We start from the raw sequence: 19,269 nt of genomic DNA, 5'->3' as shown, positions 1-19,269 counted from the left end.
ACTTTCTGCCCGTTGAAGCTGCCTTAATGCCACTCTTTCCCATTTTTTGCCACTCTTTGCTGCTCTCTGCCCCTTTTTCTACCTTCTTGTCTGTTTAGTCACTTTTACACTTATTTTTTGCCATGTTTTTGCTGTTTTTTTGACCATTTTTGCAAACTGTAACTCATTTTTTTGGTAACTTCTCGCCAATTTTTGCCACTTACTGCCCTTTTTAGACTCTTTTTCTCCCAATTTTTTCACTTTTTATCCAGTTTTTGCCATTCAGTGTCTACTTTGCCCCTTTTCACCCACCTTTAACTTATTTCTTATGCCAATTCAACCCATTTTTGCCACTTTTCACCATTTACAATGTGGCTCTTGCAAAGGCGTGTTTCAACAATTTGGCTCTTTAGTTGAGCTGGGTTGAGCAACACTGACTTAGTTCAAAGAAAATAAATACCTTAACTAAAGTTAAGACTTAAATATAAGGATTTTTTTATTGACTAATAGTGGACGAAAATGTTTTTGGGTGTTATTAAACTATACAGGTTAAAATGACTCAAAAGTGACTAAAACTGAAAGATTTTAATCTAAGGTTGAAGACCAAATTTAAAATAATTTCCTAAATTAACCCTGGCACACAGTGTGACAAGTCCATCAATTTTCCTTACTGCTTATCCAGGTGGGGGTCACAGGGGGGCTGGAGTGGGAGGAGGGGTACACCCTGGACTGGTTGCCAGTCAATCGCAGAGCTGACATATAGAGACAGACAACCAGGCACGCTCACACTCACACTCACACCTACAGCCAATTGAGAGTTATCAGTTAACCTAACAAGCATGTCTGTGGTGGTGGAAGCAAGCTGAAGTACCTGGAGAGAACCCACGCATGCACGGGTAGAACATGCAAACTGTGCACAGCAAGGCCCTGAACCGGGAAGCTTCTTGCTGTGAGGCAACAGCACTAACCCCTGCGCTGCTGTTCAGCCCTAATCAGACAACTTAGACGTTCATTTTAAAAATGAAGCTTTGTGATGCCACCCAGGGGTGTCAGAAGGCTCTCATTGCTAATGAGATCTAATGATACTAACAATATTAAAACTGTCTGTCTTTTGGTGTTTCTTTGGCTCAGTGGGTGGAGCAGGTGCCTATAAACAGATATTTTGCTGTATATTTGTGCCTGAAAGCTTATTGCAATTATTTTTTTCCACTCTGACTCAAGAACTAACTGATTAGATTTCAGATGTCATTGGTCAGAGAGTAATGTCATTGTGCATCACATTTATCTCTTGCCTGTGAATTCAAACTTTGCACAGTTTTTTTCATTCTGACTTAAGAAAGCAGGCTGGTACCACTGTTCACCCTCAGAAGGGTGGCAGGACTCAGCCTTTGAGAGAGGATGAGGAGTTTTGAAGGAAGCTCAGGGTAGAGCTGCTGCCCCGTTGCATTAAAAGATGCCAGTTGAGGTGGTTTTGGCGTCTTATCTGGCCCTGGGAAGGCCCCAGAATCCCCAAGATGAAGAGGAAAGAGTCACAGGGGAGAAGGATGTCTGGGCTGACTTGCACAGCTTGCTGCAACTGCAACCTGATCCTGGTAAAGTGGAAGGAGATAGATGGACGGATGGATGGATGGGCTCAAAGAGAAACTGAACGTATTTTGGAGATACAAGGTCAAGGTCAAAAATCCTCCCAGCTCCTCTATTTGACCCTCCAATGCTTTTCTAGGCACCAAGCTTTAGTTAAAGTTCCTCATTTAAGGCATTTCAGGTCTCATTTTTGGCTTTTTTTAATCTCAAGATAAGACCTGTACCTGGACTTGTCAGGCAAATATAGATTAAAACAAGTGCCATGAGATATACTGACTATAAATCAGTTGAACATCTGATATGAGAGTTTTTTCTGTGTCTCATGCAGATGCCATCATCTGATGAAACATCTACACTACATGACTGTAAAGAGAAAAGCGTCCATGTCTCCTTGTCTAAACCAAGGTTAGTCTGACCTGCAGCATCCTCAGGCTAATAAATAACATTCAGAGAGCGCGTCCAGTCAGATGGAGGCGAACATGAACACTGTGTCACTGTGCACAATTAGAGGGGAAGACTCGTGCCAGATGACTGTAATTACACTGAGGATGAACATGCTTTTAATTGGAATTATCAAATTAGGCCGCGGCATCGAATGCCCTTCGAGCTGCGTGAGGCGGCAAATGTCAACATGGATGGTGATGACGATGACGGGGAGGTGAAAGGAGCACTAATCCAGGGTGTTCATTATCCTGTAGAGATGAAATGAATTTCACATACAGGCCCATATTTAACAGCTGTGTTTCCAGGCTACAGACATGGATGTTTAATACAGCGGTTCATATAGCATGTAGATCATCTCTGAAGGGCTTTAATTACCTGAGGGGAATCTGTCTGGTTGTGTTGGATTGTGTCTGCGGCAGTGTTAGAACAGTTCATGTGATATTTCTGATACTATGGTCACTATATGGACAAAAGTATTTGGCCACACCTGTTAATTATTGAATTCAGGTGTTTCAATCAGACCCATTGCAGCAGGTGTAAACAAGCACCTAGCCATGCAGACTATATTAGCAAACATTTTTAATACAAAATGAGTCTTTCTGAAGAGCTTGTGAAATTTCATCCCTGCTGGCAAGGCCGCCCATAAGAGGGGGACAGAGGGGAGCACTTTCTGGGACCAAGCCAAATGGGGGGACCCATTGAAGTCAGGGAAATCATGGTCCACTGTAAAGTTAATCTGGGATAATCATATTACATGAATTCAGTATTAATTTTGTAGATTTATGCTGAGGAACAGTATAGCCTGTCTCAAAATGAATACCCCTTTTCAAAAAACAGAACTGTCTTTTTTGGTCATGTCAACAATGTGGATGCTAAAATAAACCATTTAGGAATGATGTGCCCAAACGTCAGGATGTCATAGAATAAAGTAGAAAGGACTAAACTTTAAAGGAAAATTAATCTAATAATTGTGAAAAAAAATCCTGCTTAAAATTGGCAAAAATGAGATAAAAGTGTCAAAAATGGTACAACGGCAGCAATACCAGGCTAAGGGAGACAAAAAAAAGTGGCAAAAATGGAATAACAGCAGCAAAAATGGGTGAAGCAAGGAAGAAGTGGAAAACATGGGTGGGAAAGATGATGAAATACAGTTGAAAGTTGCAAGAATGGGACAACAGCAGCAAAAACAGGCTAACAGGCAGAAAAGGGGGAAAAAGGAGGGACAAATGGTGAAAAGCGGTTAAAACAGGCATAAATGGGACTTAGCAGCAATAACAGGGTTAAAAGAGGAAAAAAAGAGGAAAAAAGGAGGAAAAAATGTGAAAAACCAGCCAAAAAAGTTGCTAAACATGGGTTAAAAGTGGCAAAAGATGGCAAAAATGGGTTATAAAAGACAAAAGTGGAATAACAGCAGCAAAAATCTGCTAAGCTAAACAAAAATGTGGGGGAAAAATGGGTGGGAAAAAAAATGCAGAAAAGTCCTTAAAAAGTGGTAAAAATGGGACAACAGCAGCAATAACGGGCTATGAGATGCAAAAACGGGGCAAAAAGAAAGGGAAAAAATGTGAAAAGCAGTCAAAAGAGAGACTAAAAATATGTCAAAAGTGGCATTAAATGGCAAAAATGGGGTATGACAGACAATAATGGGCTGAGCAAGGAAAGAAGTGGGGGGAAAATGGGTGGGAAAAAGTTATTAAAAAGTGGCAAGAATTGGACAACAGCAGCAAAAACGGGCTCACAGATGCAGAAAAGGGAGGGAAAGGAGGGAGAAATGGTGGAAAGCGGTTAAAAGTGGCAAAAATGGGACAAGGCAGCAATTATGGGGCTAAAAGAGGAAAAAGGGCAACAGACGGGAAAAAATGTGAAAAGCAGTCAAAAAAGTTGCTCAAAATCAGCCCACAGTTGCAAAAAAATAGCAAAAATTGGATATAAGAGGTAAGGATGGAATAACAGCAGCAAAAACGGGCTAAGCTAGGCAAAAAGTGGGGAAAAATGGGAGGATATAAATGCAGAAAAGCTGTTAAAAGTGGCAAAAAGTGTTACAAGTGGCAAAAATGGGCAGAGACAGTGATGGAAAGGGCTCTTACAGTGTTATGAATAAGTTGATCAACAGAACCCAATAATGGTGTGACACTCTTTTCAGCTCCAAAATGAAGGAACTGTTAGCCAGGATGCTGCTGGTCCAACAAAAATGCATTGATATCATCAATAAATCCCAAGTGGGTAGGGCCCATTTTCTGGGTTTTTCAGGGGCCCAGCCTGACTCTGTGCCTGCTGGATATTCCACAATCAACTGTAAGTGATATTGGAAAGTGGAAACATGTAGGAAACACAGTAACTCAGCCATGAAGCAGAAGACATGTAAAATCACAGAGCAGGGTCAACAGCTGTTGGAACATAAAGGTCTCAAATGCTCTGCTGATCCCATAGCTGGAGAGTTTTGAACTTTCACTGGCATTAATGTAAGAGCAAAACCTGTGCTGCAGGAGTTTCATGGCATGGGTTTCTACAGAAACATTCGGAAATCTTGTTGTAATCCTTCCAAGCTGCAGTATCATCTGCAAACAGGGAACAACTCCATATTAAAGTACTTGTTTTTGAATACACTTTCATTACAGTCCATGTTGGTGTAATGATAAGGCGGCCAAATACTTTTGTCTATATAGTGTATCCTGCATTGGCTTGTAAAGTGCTGCACCTCCAGCTTACAACCTCATTTCTGAATCAGCAGCTCTGAACTTCTGAAGCACACATAATAAAAATGACTTATAGCACCAGTGCAGGCAGCAGTATCAGCTGATGGGGTGATGTTTGTCAGCAGGCAGGATGCTGGCTAATACAGATGTTCAACAGATTTGTCAGTGCATTCCTAACTTTTGATCATTCACAGCTAGAATATGCTAAAATGCACCCAGGTTAAACACGGTTAATCATCTTTACCATGCAACAATGAGAGTGAATAAAAGGAATAAAAGAAGCAGAGGGGGAGGTATAATGATGACCCAGCCAGGGAGACATTCAACAAAGTGAGCTGCTCCTCATTAACATTTTCTATTAGAGCTGAGATAAAGCAATCTCTGTTTAATCAATCCTCCTGCCTGAAGTCCCTGCATGATGCTCGTAATGAACCATTAACACGTTTCTGATGATCTCTGCAGTTTGTTCCGCAGAGAAGCACCATCCTGGGTGTGATCAGCACCATCTTTGATAAATATTAGAGGAGAACACCTGTGGTGCTGCGCAGCACCTATGATGCACGGCATGTCAAGATACACATTCAGATTCCAGTACTATCTTCAGTAGCAGCTCAGATTCTGATTCAAGCTTGTAAACTTAACATAGCATGAATTTAAATCCAGTTTATCACCTTTACTGCAGCTTGTACCATCAGGTAGAGGCTTTAGATTGAGGTGTGAGCGCTGAAGGAAATTTATGATTTAATATGCTGGAGATTGACCTATGGAGGGAATCCTTACTACTCTAATGAGACATAAACCCAGCTGGCTGCAGGATATCTGGATTCTGCACTGACTTTGTGGTGTGCACGTGCAGAATAAGTGATGTCAAATACAAAAAGATGTGAAACATGTCAGGCTGCAACATTTGCCTGCATGAATTGAAGGAAAAAATGCTGAATTTCACTCCCTTATTATAGAATACAGACCTGATAGCTGCATAAGCATGCATAAGATGCAGCAGATGAAGTTATCAGGCCAGCATTCTGCTATATAAGGCAGCTATAAGCCTTTAAACTCTTGCATTAATGATCTAGATCAGGGGTGTCAAAGTCAAGGCCTCGGGGCCAAATCCAGCCTGTGGTAGTTATACCCGGCCTGAGAGTTCATATCCTACTTTCATTATAACTGGCCCACCAGTATGACATCTGCCGATTTCCTTTAACTTAACCTTTACAAGATTTAAAATATCCTTATTAAAAAAAAGTAAATCAATTAATTAGACAAAAAGTCAGGAATGTGGGAAAAGAAATTAATTTGTTTTCGTTTCAAATTTTCAATTTTGCATCTCACAATTATGACTTAAACTTAGGTTTTGACTTTAAATTTCATATTTTGACATTTCAAACTCATGAATTTCAAATGTTATCTCATATTTCAACTTTTTTTAGTCCTAATTTTGACTTTTTGTCCTATGTTTTGACATTTAGACTCACAATTTAAAATTTGTATCTCATGTTTTGACATTTAAAACTCATGATTTTGAATTTTTCTCATATTTTGACATTTTTAACTCATGATTTTGATTTTTTTTCTTATATTTCGATACTTTAAACTCATGATTTTAGATTTTTGTCATATTTTGACATTTTAAACTCATGATTTTGATTTTTTCTTATACTTTTACATTTTAAACTCATGATTTTGATTTTTTCTTATTTTTTTACATTTCAAACTCATGATTTTAAATTTTATCTTATATTTTGACATTTTAAACTCATGAATTGGATTTATTTTTAATATTTTTACATTTTAAACTCATGATTTTTAATTCTTATCTCATACTTTGTCTCATGATTTTAAACTATATCTGATATTTTCACCTTTTTAACTCCTTATTTTGACTTTTTATCTCAGGTTTTGAACTTTTAGACTCACAATTTAAAATTCTATCTTATATTTTGACTTTTTAAATTAATGGTTTTGATTTCTATTTCATAATTTATTTTTTTAAATCCTAAAATTAGCTTTTAATCTTATATTTTGGGATTTCAAATCTCCTATCAAATGTTGACCTTTAAAAGTCAACATTTTGACTTTCTATCTCATATATTTGCCTTTTATTTGATGTCATGTGTTTACCTTTTGAACTATTACATTCGACTTTTTTGCAGATTTTGAGCCTTTAAACTTTTTATTTCGACATTTTTTAATCTCAAAATCATTTATCATGAGTGCCAAGTTTTTTTTTACTTCCCATAATTCATTACCAGTGAACATAAGGTTGACAGTTTTTGGTTCAAAGTTGACCCTGGTCAGTCCTTAGATTAGACCTAAATTCAGGATCCGGCCCCTGCTGTGATTGAGTTTGACCTTGCTGATCTAGACTATTGTCTCTTCCTGACTGATCCATGGATACATCTATAGAAAATGAAATTATCTCTGTTATTTCTTCACTTCAGTGTCACGGCTGTCTCTGGTTTACTCTCTGACCTCTGTGGCTTATGACACCGTTGCAAAACCTGTTCAAAACCCGTAAGTGTGCACTGTCATCAGGCCTGAAACAAGCCAGCTACTGCGACTTCCTGAGAAATCTTCTTACTCAATATGTTTTCATCCGTTGCTACTCGGACTCTTTGATAAAAACCAGTCAGCAGAAACACTTCCATCTCCCAGCAGATTCACTGTTAAACATAAATAAAGGGTTTCTATAGGAGAGCCCGTTTTTAGTTAGAGGAAGGAAAGCTGACGTGTCTTTGTGTTGCAACAAGCAAACTTAGGAAGTCATGAATTTAAAATCTGGTGTGGTTAGAACGCAGAAAACGAGAAGTAATCTATGAGATTTTTCCCTCACGAACACTGACCCAAACAAAGTGTGCAAAAAGAGTGATAAACACTAAAGTCTGGTGTTGTGCGTCAAACTAGCAGCTTAACAACCTCACGCCTGAAGTCAGATCCTCTCTGTTTTTGGGGGTTTTCCATTCCGACCACGGAAAGTTCTCTAACATCCATGACAGCAGCTCCTGATTCTCCACACTGCTGATTAACAGCCTCTCACAGGGTCACCGGGTTTCTAATATTGATCTGGAGATAATAAATGCAACACTGACACATCTGAGACTCAATGCTGATGCTCACCAGACTCTGCTCCGTACATACTGAGAGAGCTGAGGGCATAATGAGTTTATTTAGCATGTTTGTACACACCGACACCTGAAGAGAATCAGCTTCATGTGCATTTCAATCAGAATAAGAGGTCATGAAATATACATCCTGGAAAACCACATCAGACCCTCAGGGAGACTACGTTTGCATAATCCTGCTACAATCGATCCAAAATAAAAACCTTAACTCAGTAGAAATCAGTCTGCAGCAGAGTTAAGTTTTATAATCAACTGGTTGCGTGTCTCTGGACTGGACAGGCTGGACTGTGTTCTGGTTTTACACTGACTAAAGGCTGCAGCTTTGTTTTAGCCATAGGACGTCACTTCAATAACTGACACAACAGAACAGCGATGCAAGCGATCAAAAATCTACAGAAGCTCCTAGACGTGCTTCTTTAGACCAGTGGTTCTCAACTGGTGGGTTGGGACCCAAAAGTGGGTCGCGAATGTGTGCCAGGGGGAAAAAAGTGAGAAAACCCTTTTTTTTGTTTGGTTTTTCTGTAATTCAATCCGTATTTTACTCAAGATTTCTACTTATTTATCTCCATTTTGTTGGGAAATAAAGCTGGTTTACCCAACATAACAAGGATTTCCAAACTTCCATGCTATCTTGGGAAAATTGAGCAAATATGTATATAAATTCTTCTGTAATGAACATGTTTTTCTAACGTGCTTGTTTTTTCATATGTTGTAGTAAAGATAATCTCATCATTTGGATTTTTTTCTCAAAATGTCACATTTTTTCCAAAGAGTTTTGACTTCCTTTCTATTATTTCTTCTGACGCCTATGTCATTATTATGACTCATGATTTCAATTTGTTCCTCCAAAGTTTTCCTTTATGTGTCATTATTATGACTTTTGTTTAAAAATTCTCACGTTTTATACCATACTTCTGACATTTTCCCAATTCTTTCAACTTTCTATCTCATGGTATGACCCTTTAATTCATGATATTACATGCTTTCCTACTGTTATAATGACTGACAAGCTTATTATTTAGATATGTATCATAAATTTAACTTTTTCTCCATGATTGTAACTTTTTCTCCATATAATTTTGACATTTTATTTCATAATTTTGACTTTTGTCCCCATAACTTTGAATTCTCCCTCATAATCATGATTTTTAATTTAATAATTCAAGCCTTTTATTCTATAAATATTATAAAGATCTGATCATTTTCTACTTTTTTGTCATTATTTCAACCTTTTCTCTCATAATTGTGACTTTTAATCTCAAAATTTCAGTCTTTTATTCCATATTAATGGCTTAGGGACATTTTTAAAATTTTCTTTATACAGTATATTCTTCTTCACATTTATTAAATAACTTAAACTTCTTATTCCACAAGTCTAACTTACAATCTCATTATTTTGACTTTGTGTCTCATAGTTTTGGCATTTTGTCTGATAAATTTGACCTTTTGAGTCATAGTTTTGAACCCTTTACTCATAATTTGAACTTTTATTTCAGAATGATGGACTTTTATCATATATTTACATCTTTTATTCTATAAATATGACTTAGAATCCCATCATTTTGACTTTTTTTTCATTATTCAACTTTTTTATTTTTAAATTCATGACTTTTTAAACCATAATTTTGGATTTTTCATTTTCCATAATTGGCTTCTGAATCATAATTTGAAATTTTCTGTCATTATTGTGACATTTTTGCTTATTATTTTGATAATTTTTTCCATAATTTTGACTTTTTATCTCACAATTTCATGTTTTTAATCCATAACTATGACTTTCAACCTTACTGAACTATTTTTTCTTAAAAAGTTGACTCTTTTTAAGTAATTATTACTTTTTAACTGATAATTATGTTGTTCTCTTATAATTTCAGCTCAAGGTTTGTGTGGGGTTTTATATATATATTTTGGTGCAAATAGGTTTTTATAAAGCACATTGCTTGAAAAAGTAAAACCCCATGATATAGGGAGTTCAATAAACCCACTGCACCATAAAAATGGTATGTAATGGTATTTTTTCTAGTAGGTGCTTTGTCTTTATTTTTAACCTTGTCATGTATCTCTATCTTTTATTTATCACCAAATTTCAACAGTTTCATCATAAATAAAGGTTTATTGACTTGCATGACTGTTTGGCATAGATTTTTTTCAGACTCTAAAGACAAAAATCATTGAAAAGGCCTTGATAAATGACTTCACAATAAGAAAAAGCTTCACTGTAGACCCTGACAGACTGTAGCTGCAGACTTCTGCAGGGTTTTATGTTCAGGAAAGTTCAAGGTAAACGTGGAGGACACCGAGTCATTTCAGGCTACAGCTGGAGTCATTATTCTCAAGTCCATCAACAAATGGATCAAGTGCTTTTCACTCCAGATAGAAATCAATACCGTCTCCCTCCGCTTCGATCGGGGGGTCGGAGGAAAGACAACACGGCATCAATTCCTGAACAGGCAGGCTCAGTCTAAACTAGACTCTGCATAAAGTCCCCTGAAATGTCGCCTTCTTCTGCTTTCACTGTCTGAGCTGAGGTTGGCCTGTCTCTGCTGTCTCTTTATTAAACATCCTACAGACCTGCCAAAGGTCCAGAGTGACTCAGGTAACCCTGCATGGCTCCCAGCTGCTCTGCTGCTGACGATGATGAATGAAGCACCTTTGAGAATGAGCCAGCATCCGTCTGCAGCGCTGCACAACCCTGAATCTATCTGCAACCAGGCTAATTAACACAGAGCTACTTCATCTACCAGCAGAGAAAAGATCCATGTGGTGACCTCGACCATGTGAATCAATACTCAAACCAATGCTGAGATTTACCTCTAAAAAGAAACTATTAGTGAGGAGCAGAAGCTGCAGGGAAGGCATCAAACACAGCTGGATTACTGACTGAGAAATCAGTCTACAGGTCTGACAACATCTGCATTTAAGCCCTGCAGTCTGCATCGTTTACATCAGGATAATATCAGAACTACAAAGTCTCTGTTATTCTAGAAATCAACAGCATCAAACGTCTATGAAACCTAAAGAAAACTACATCTGTTTCATAAGAGGCATGCAGAGGAGGAATGACGCCATTAGAAAGTACAAATACACCTACACACTGTTTAATTGCCTGTAATAATTGGTAATTAAACACAGGAAATTACATAGGATTGTATTTTGCTGCCCTGGTATCTAAACAGGAATCATATATATGTATATATATTTTATCAGTATCATGTGGAAGCTTAAACATTTGATATTGTGACACCAAGGGGAGACCCCAAATAGTTAAATATTTTATGATTCATCTAAAAGAGCCTCATTTGACTGCTAATCTCACAGTCGAACACCTGCTTATGAAACAAGGATCACTCCATTAGCTCTGTGTGGGTGTCAGATGTCTATTTTTGCATAAATTTGTCTGTTTCTGAAAATAAATCATGATTCTTAGCTTGTCTAGATATAAATTTTTATTTTAAAGAAATTCTGAAAATAACCCACACTTTTACTCATTCACCCTCGTCGTGCATGAATATATCGATCACGTTTTCAGGGCTGTTGGAGCAACAGTGTGAATGTAAAAGGGATAGACAATGTTATCAGTAGATTTTTGCTTAAAATGTGAATAATTGTATAGGCAGATATGAACATTTCTGCCAACATTTATAATCGATATGTAGGTGATTAAAAGCTCCTTTAAGCCCCTCCTACTTGTATCTGAGAAAACTTGATTGCCCTAGGACTGACACGGAAAAATAATAATACTTAACATTAGCCAAAATGAACATAAATGTGATTTTTTTTTGTGCAAATCCAAACAAAGTGTCCCTAAACACAAATTATTTTTCCCACCAACCATTGTATTAATTATGTAGGAGTGTTATAACATGATTTCTGTCAGTCAAATTTTTACAACCTCAGGGCAGACAGAGCCTCGCGCCCCCCCTGAGATCTCTGACGCCCCCCTTAGGGGCCCAAGATTGGGAACCAAGGGTTAAAGGACTAAAATTAGTGAACATATTCACTCTTAAACTTTAAATTGTGATGTCTTAAGGACTTTAGTTTTATCTATAAACTACATTTAAATATTAGCATTGACATCGGTATTGACTAAGATGAATTTGTAAATATCAGCACACTGGATATCAGCAAAAATCTAACACGGTACATCCCTGGATTGTGTGTATATCATGATGTGAACGCAATCAAGTGAGTTAAATGTGTATTAGATGAAGGTGAAATAATGTGTGTGAATGCAACTTCAAGAAAGGAGAATTTAGGTGAAATTTAGAGATGGACTTGAATAAAAACAGTTATTCGGAGGTGAAATTTGTATCCTCAGGAACACAATATTATTGCATTAGCTGCTTAATGTACTGAGACTTATTACCTTTTATCATTAGACTATTTGCACTGTTGAATCATTTTAATATATTTCTATTCACTAAATAATTGTGTTGAATTAATCCACATGAAGGAACCCACGTAACGAATGAATCATTGCATTGTGTAACTGATTTGGTCTTACAATAAGATACTTGCTGCATTGTTTTGGACCTGCTCTGAGTTCTGCTGTGTTAAACAGAGGAAGTAACGGCATGCTGTTGGCTGAATAAGGATGACTTCTGTGCTCCTTTTATCAGCTAATGTCGCCACCTGTTGGAGGTTCCAGTACACTACAAAGCTAAGTAGACTGACCAACCACTAAACGAAGATGATTGTGTACCACATCCGTGATTGGCTGGTCTAACTCATAGGGGATCTGTGATTGGTTGCAAAAAACCTGACTGGGACATCTGATAAAAACAGGTATATGGCATTTAAATAAGTAAAGAAATAAAAGCAAAGGACATCAGATCAGATAAGGGCAATGCAATGAATGAAAGAAAATGGAAAATTAAAAATCTTTTGACATTGTCTCCCCAACATGGTCAGCTATTAGAAACAAAACGTTTAAGATGATCCATAAAAAGTCAAATATAAGTTGTGCCAGCACCACAGGACAACAAATAACATCTACTGGGTGATGAATAGGATTGTTCAGTTCTAAACCTTCTGTATTGTAAGGAAGGGAAGGTTTAATATGGTAATAACGTAACTTTAATGAGTGTAAAAAAGATGGCTCTGAGCCTAGAAGACGGAAAGTTTAATGATGTGGTTTGTTGCTTATGTTGCAAATGGGAATATGGATCAGCGACATTTGATGGTTGATTACAGGTGAAATTCTGACGAGTCATCGGGGACACCCCTAGTAAACAACATTACAATTTCTGCATGACATTAGCATCCCGAAACAGGCTGAGGATTATCTGCTGTCAAACAGTTCTTAAACAGAGTTTAAAAAATGTAAATGAGGCCAAACTCCACAGAAAGTGAGTCAGTTTGACAGCCATATCAGAGTATAAGCAAAGATGCTATCAGGAAACTGTTGTCTTTGCTAGGCTGGCAACATCTACATGAAGATACACTGAGGTTTATGTCCTTGACAAGCGGAAAATACCAAAAAGACAAAAAAGGCAGCTCTCCTTTTCAGTCCCTGTTATCAATAAAAATAAGAGAATGTCCAAATAAAGGCTGAAACCCTTCCCCAAGTAATCTGGGGACAAGTTTTTAAACTTTCCTACTGAACTTGAGGTCATTTGCAGCACCTTTTTATCCAAACACCAACTCCCTGGAGGCTAAAAATATCTTGCTGACTAACACTTTGTGAAAGAGCTGCTCACGCTGAAGAGCAAAATCAAGCCAAACCCCAAAGAACGACCTTCCAGATCGAGCTATGCGGCCAAATGAGTTGCAAAGATGCTGTCGAGGAATAATATGCACGGCTAGAAGCGCTATGAAGCTTTAACTGAAGCTGTCTACTGAACTGGAGAAGACTTCTACAGCCTGAAAACAACCTTCAGCATCTATTTAGGTTCAGAGAAAGTGAAAGAATCCCTGCCCTGAAAGCTGCTAGCGGACGTTGGCATTACCTCAGACAGGCATCAGGTGCAGCAGCTCCAGTCATCTTGTTATTCCAGTCTTTGTTCTGACAACTTTCTAACGTCTCTCACTGAGTGTTAGCGACAGCATCTGAGCCTATCTGTGTCTGTGGGTGGTGAGTATGACTGAGCAAGTGAGGTATGTGTGAGTGTGTGTTTGGGTGATTGCATGCCGGAGTATTTTTGGTCCCTGCATGCTTAAATGCAGCTTGCATGAATCATGACTTCCCACATAGTAGGTCAGTGAGCGGAGTGAGTCATATTGCTGTCTTATATGGTAACACAGTGCACATGTGATAGAAACACGGGGGTTATCTATAGACTGCTCGCTCTGTCAGATGTCTGAAGCAGAGCTGCTGCCTCTCAGCTCTGTCTCGGTCTTTGGCTGATATTGGGACCCATTTGTTTCAGTTTATTCTGGTCTAATGTGGCATTTTTATGGCTGACCTCAGTGTAAGGCATTCCTAGAAAACTGTTGCACATTTATGATGCTGAATAAGTTATGAAAGAATTAAGCCTTTAGAATATAAATTGTGGACACCCTGTGAATCATTGACCACCAACAGTACTAGCAATAAAAGCTGAAAAGGGCTCTTATTTTGTTAAAATGTCCAGCAAAAAGATCATTTAGTTAAACATTTTAAAGACAGCTTTAAATCATAGGAACCCTGACCAAACAGGAACCTCCAGATTAAACCAGTTTAATTACTGAGATATCAAGTTCACAAGCAAGTGATGAACATGGGGTCCAATGCCCTTGACCTTTGATCTATGATCTCCAAAATCTAATCAGTTTATCCTCGAGTCAGAGTGGACACCTGTGCAAAGTTTGGAGAAAATCTCTCAAAGCGCTCTTGAGATTTGACATTCACAAGAACAGCTTGGAAGCACGTATGGCCAGTCGTATATACGTACGTAGCTATGGTCAGATGTATTTAGAGCTTGAAAACATTAAAACTACAATCCTGGCAGTCACCTGGTTTGGAGGCATTGTCATATGAGTCCAAACCACATAGGAGCTACAAGAAATATTTAAAACTAGAACTATTGCAAGGTGGTTATACAGCTTTACAATCTAAAAAGTTGGACATTGAAAGGAAAGTAGAGGATCAATAAGGAGGGCTAGACTGCTTTTGGGCTTCATCTTTTATCTCCAAATAAAACTAGTTTATTTCTGACCCTCAGGACACATTTGCACAAAGACTGAAGAAAATATTTCATAGCATTCTTCAGATATCACTTTCTCATGCAGGGGATGAACATGGGGCCCAATGCTCTTAGCCGCTGACCTCCAAAATCCAATCAGTTTATCCTTAGGTCTGAATTGATATCAGTGCAAAGTTTGAAGACAATTTTTCAAAGCGTTCCTGAGATTTTGTATTCACGTGAATGGCTTGAAATACGTATGTTTGGTTGTACGTATGAATATCTGTACGTATCTACTGCCTCGTTCCCCTCATATGTTTGGTCCGAACAGTGTTCGGTTCAACACAAACATTGTGGATTGGAGCTTTTCAAGACGGATTTGCCTGATGTTAAAGATGAGTCTAGCAAATACATCTGCTTTGCAAGGTTACAAAGTCATAGGCTAAGGTGCAACAGCTGACAGCCAGCTTACTAAATTGTCCAACACTCACAGCCAATCACAGCTCATTCTCTCAACAAATTGGTCCATTTAAATGTTGCATCCCTCTCATGCTCTCATATTCACTGTTATGCTGCTAAGAAGTGGATTGCTGCCAAACTTGATTTCACATGCATTGTTATCAATAGGCTTGTCTATATGGTTGTTAAGCTTGGACAGTCTAAGCATGCTGCTTGACTAACCCAGGGAGCATCTCTGGAGCAGAGCCAAGTAAAACTGCACATCTATTTTGCACTAAAGGGTTAAATCTTTGAAGCGAATGCCCCTGACTGCAGTATGAAAGTATGTGGCTTTTGCCAGAGACTTAGAAGAAGCCTATTATAACTGCCAAAATTAACACAGCAAACCATCAAAACTGCACCACCTCTTCTAATGCACAATCAGTGTGGTTGACATTCTGGGGGAAACCCAGTGAACAAATATGTTTAAGATTGGTTTTCAGCTTTGAACGGGCTGCCCAACATTTAGTGACTCACCATGACTCATAGCCATTTAGATGTTCATTTAAACCTTCAATGTAAATACCTCAACAGCCATACAGTATATTTATACCACAAACATGCCATAGAGCCACCACAAAAGACGAGCATACAATGAAATTGAAAGATGAGAAAAGACTTGTTGCGTATCCTACCTCATGCTGGATATCTGCACTGACAGACGAGATTCACCTGCACTCACAACAATCTGTCTCAACCTCTTCCTGTGCGTTTGACTGTATCAACAAGGAAACAACTTCTGTTTATGCAAACACCTCAATCTGCAAGTACAGAAACCACTTCATGATGGAAGTGAAAAGCCCCAAAAAACCACCAGTGCCAGCATGGAGTGCGGCCACTGATGGCCCGGATTAGGACACGATGTGGGGCGATTTCCCGCCACAGACGGAGCAGGAGCGCTAATTAGGCCGATGATTGGCAGGGCGAAGGGGCTGCTAGTGTAAATGTGCCCGAGACTGGATTATGTACTGCATTATCAATGTAGCCGGGTGGAAGCGGATGGAGAGAGGAGTGGGGGGGGCAGGGTGAAGGTGGAAGCAAACAATAAATTCAAAACGCTCATGAGGTTGACAAAAAATTCAGCCGCCGACTCACGCTCAGAGTGCTCATGGAAAAAAAGCAAAGTGGAAAGTCTCCCCACAGGAAAGAGGTGACACAGAGGCATCGCCCACGACAAAACCTTCAAAAGCCACGTCTGTGCACACGCATGTGTCTGTGTGGGTGTTTGTGCGCAAAGCAGAGAGAATGTGTGTTTATGTGTGAGTGGGCTGGAGGGTACAAGTGTGGTGATAGGGTAAAAAAATAACCAGCTTTTCACACATCGCTTCTGCGTGTGCAACACAAAGAAAATGTGCAAACAGCCTTTTTGTTGTGACATGCATAAGCAGAACAGAGGTATACATATATGTACTGTATATATCCAGATGAGATGACAGGGCCACATATCGGGGCCTTTGAGGAGGATAAAAGAAACATGGACTAATGTAACTGATGGTAAAAGACCCTTGATCAGCACAAAGAGACACCAAACATGTCTGAAGATCCTCCAGTTGACTGAGACGCCATGCTGCATTTCACATCAGATACTTCTTCACTGACTTCATGTACTGTTCACACCTTTTTCTGTGGCTCTAGCTCACAAAGTGACAAAGATCAGTCCCCTTTAACCATTCACAAACAAGCATGTGCAACATCATGTTTTGCATTTTTTGTTTAAAAAAATCCAAAGTGCGAAAGCAGAAAGTTGCCATTCATATTAGATTTGTGAAAACAAGAGCAGCATTTCCTCTGCAGCTAAAAAGCCATCATCTTTGGCTAACTGAAGAAAAAGAACAACATGCATAGCATCTCAGTGTATATAGCACCTCTCACTTGTAAAAAGGTAAAAAAAAATCAAGCTACTCATCAAAAATGTTTTCATTATTTTGTTCTTTGATGCTACCAAAACCCAAACTACCCTCAATAGAAGGCATGAAAATGATGAACCCTTTTCTCCTCTATTTAAGTTGAGTAGGAATGCAAGCAGTTAGCCGGCTAAATGGTTAGATTCAGATCCCATCATGGTCGGCACCTGAATTAGGAATCTGTTAAACTAGTCATCAATATTTTCTAATCGTTTCAGGCCCACAATCCTGGTCAAATGCTCCATCTAAACTGTAATGTATGTAACTTAACCCTTAAAGCTCACGCGTCATGGATCCGTGCCACAGGCACACTCCTTTGTAAATTGCTTGGTAACTTTTGAACTGTAAGTTGTAGACACTACCTTGTTTTTTTCCTGTGAAAGCTGCGGCTTTCCAAATATGTTCTTTATGCATATGTAGCTCTTACATAACATTTTCTAGTGAGCCCAGAACTTGGCTGACTTCCTGGGGTCTCTGAGGACATTGTTGTCGTATACAACAAGAAGCGACACAGTTTGTAAAAACATTAATAACTTTTGAACCATAAGTCACAGACACCTACTCTTTTTTCCTCTGAAAGCTGACCATTTTGCCGTTCATTTGCTACACTTGTTGTCTCTGTAGCCCTTAAGGACGCCGTTCTAGCAAGCCCGGAACTTCGGTGACTTTTCGGGGTCTTTACAGACTGAATCCACGACTTTAGATCCAATAATAAGCATCTTTTTGTCCATTTTTAATCCATTTTTGATCATGTACTTTGGCTTTCTTCAGTGGGTAGTGCCATATTTGTTGAGGGCAATTTTTACAAGCAGTGCATCTTGGGGAGCTGCAGTTGACCACTTGCATCTCTACTGCTTAAAGGAATGTCACAAATGAATCTAAATGCAAAAAAGTGCATGGACTTTTCTTGTATATATGTAGATATTTTGAAAACAGAATATTTATTTGTTGTTCATTTTGTTCCCAAGAGATGGGAGAACAAGTCTGTGCAAAGAAAATACTTGGTCAGTATTGTTAACAGTGTGTTATCAATAAAAATCTTTGAGTTTAAAAATCCTGATTTGTTTTTTCTTTTGTCTTTAGAGTCCTATAACTTCTTAAAAAATCAAGTGACATTACTGTATTAGATATTTTCTTAAAGCCCAGGTTGTCCTGGAAAAAAAGATGTTTAGAGCTTGACTGCTCACTACAGGTTGATGTTTTACAAGCTTTTTAAGAAAAAAATTCCAGACGAGACATGATGGTGAAAAAATAGCTGTGAGCTCTAATGACGACTGCATAGCTGCCATAATGCTCTTCACTCTGACATAAACAACCGCTAACTCTTAGCACATAAGAACAGAAAAGTTTAGCTCTATTTTGATATAGAAAATAGGAGATTAAGTTGTCCAGAGGCTGTGTCAGGTTATACTCTTACATAACCAAAGCATTCAGTGCAGTGTTAATTTTATCAACTGAAACTTTTAGTTGGAAAAAATGAGTAGACAAGTTTTTTTCCTCAAGGAAGACTACTAAGACTAGCTTAAAATAGATCTTTGATTACTTAAACTCTATGAAATCTAAGTTTAGTTTTAGCCAGGGAGAGTAAATGAGACTAAAATGTAATTTAGTTTTTGTTGGACATTCAAAATCCCTGATATGAGAGAGCACAAGCTGTTAGGAGGGGTGAATCTGTAGCAGTAGAGAGCAGGGATTCCAGGTTTTGCAGGATGCATAAAACACACCAGTGATTTACACCAGGTTCATGCAAAAACAATAAATGTTTTGACTGAAAAATTTGACTAAAATGTGGAGACTTTATTGACTAAAACTGGGATCTCAATCAGAAGACGGAGACTACATTTGATATAGCTGGCCATTTACACTCATTCACTGAAAAAATTCAACGTAGTTGTGGATGTTAACCTGCAAAATGGATTGAGGGCCAATGGTGCTAGCA

General features: G+C 38.4%; 1 protein-coding gene across 3 annotated transcripts in view; it reads right to left on the bottom strand.

Annotated features, from left to right (window-relative positions):
- bach2b (BTB and CNC homology 1, basic leucine zipper transcription factor 2b) overlaps positions 1-19,269 on the bottom strand; it is a 192,751-nt gene that overhangs the window by 66,857 nt on the left and 106,625 nt on the right. Inside the window, exon 1 of one of the 3 annotated variants that reach the window (XM_041804603.1) lies at positions 13,774-13,870. The exons of the other annotated variants lie outside the window; for them this stretch is intronic. The gene's annotated coding sequence lies outside the window, so the exon portion shown is untranslated. Of the gene's footprint in view, positions 1-13,773; positions 13,871-19,269 lie in introns of those variants that run through there. 3 annotated transcript variants of the gene reach the window in all.

The sequence above is a fragment of the Cheilinus undulatus genome, linkage group 14 (genome assembly GCF_018320785.1).
Source record: "Cheilinus undulatus linkage group 14, ASM1832078v1, whole genome shotgun sequence".
Lineage (NCBI taxonomy): Eukaryota > Metazoa > Chordata > Actinopteri > Labriformes > Labridae > Cheilinus > Cheilinus undulatus.
The sequence above is the reverse complement of the archived record's forward strand: the minus strand, read 5'-3'. Positions and strand labels throughout refer to the sequence as shown.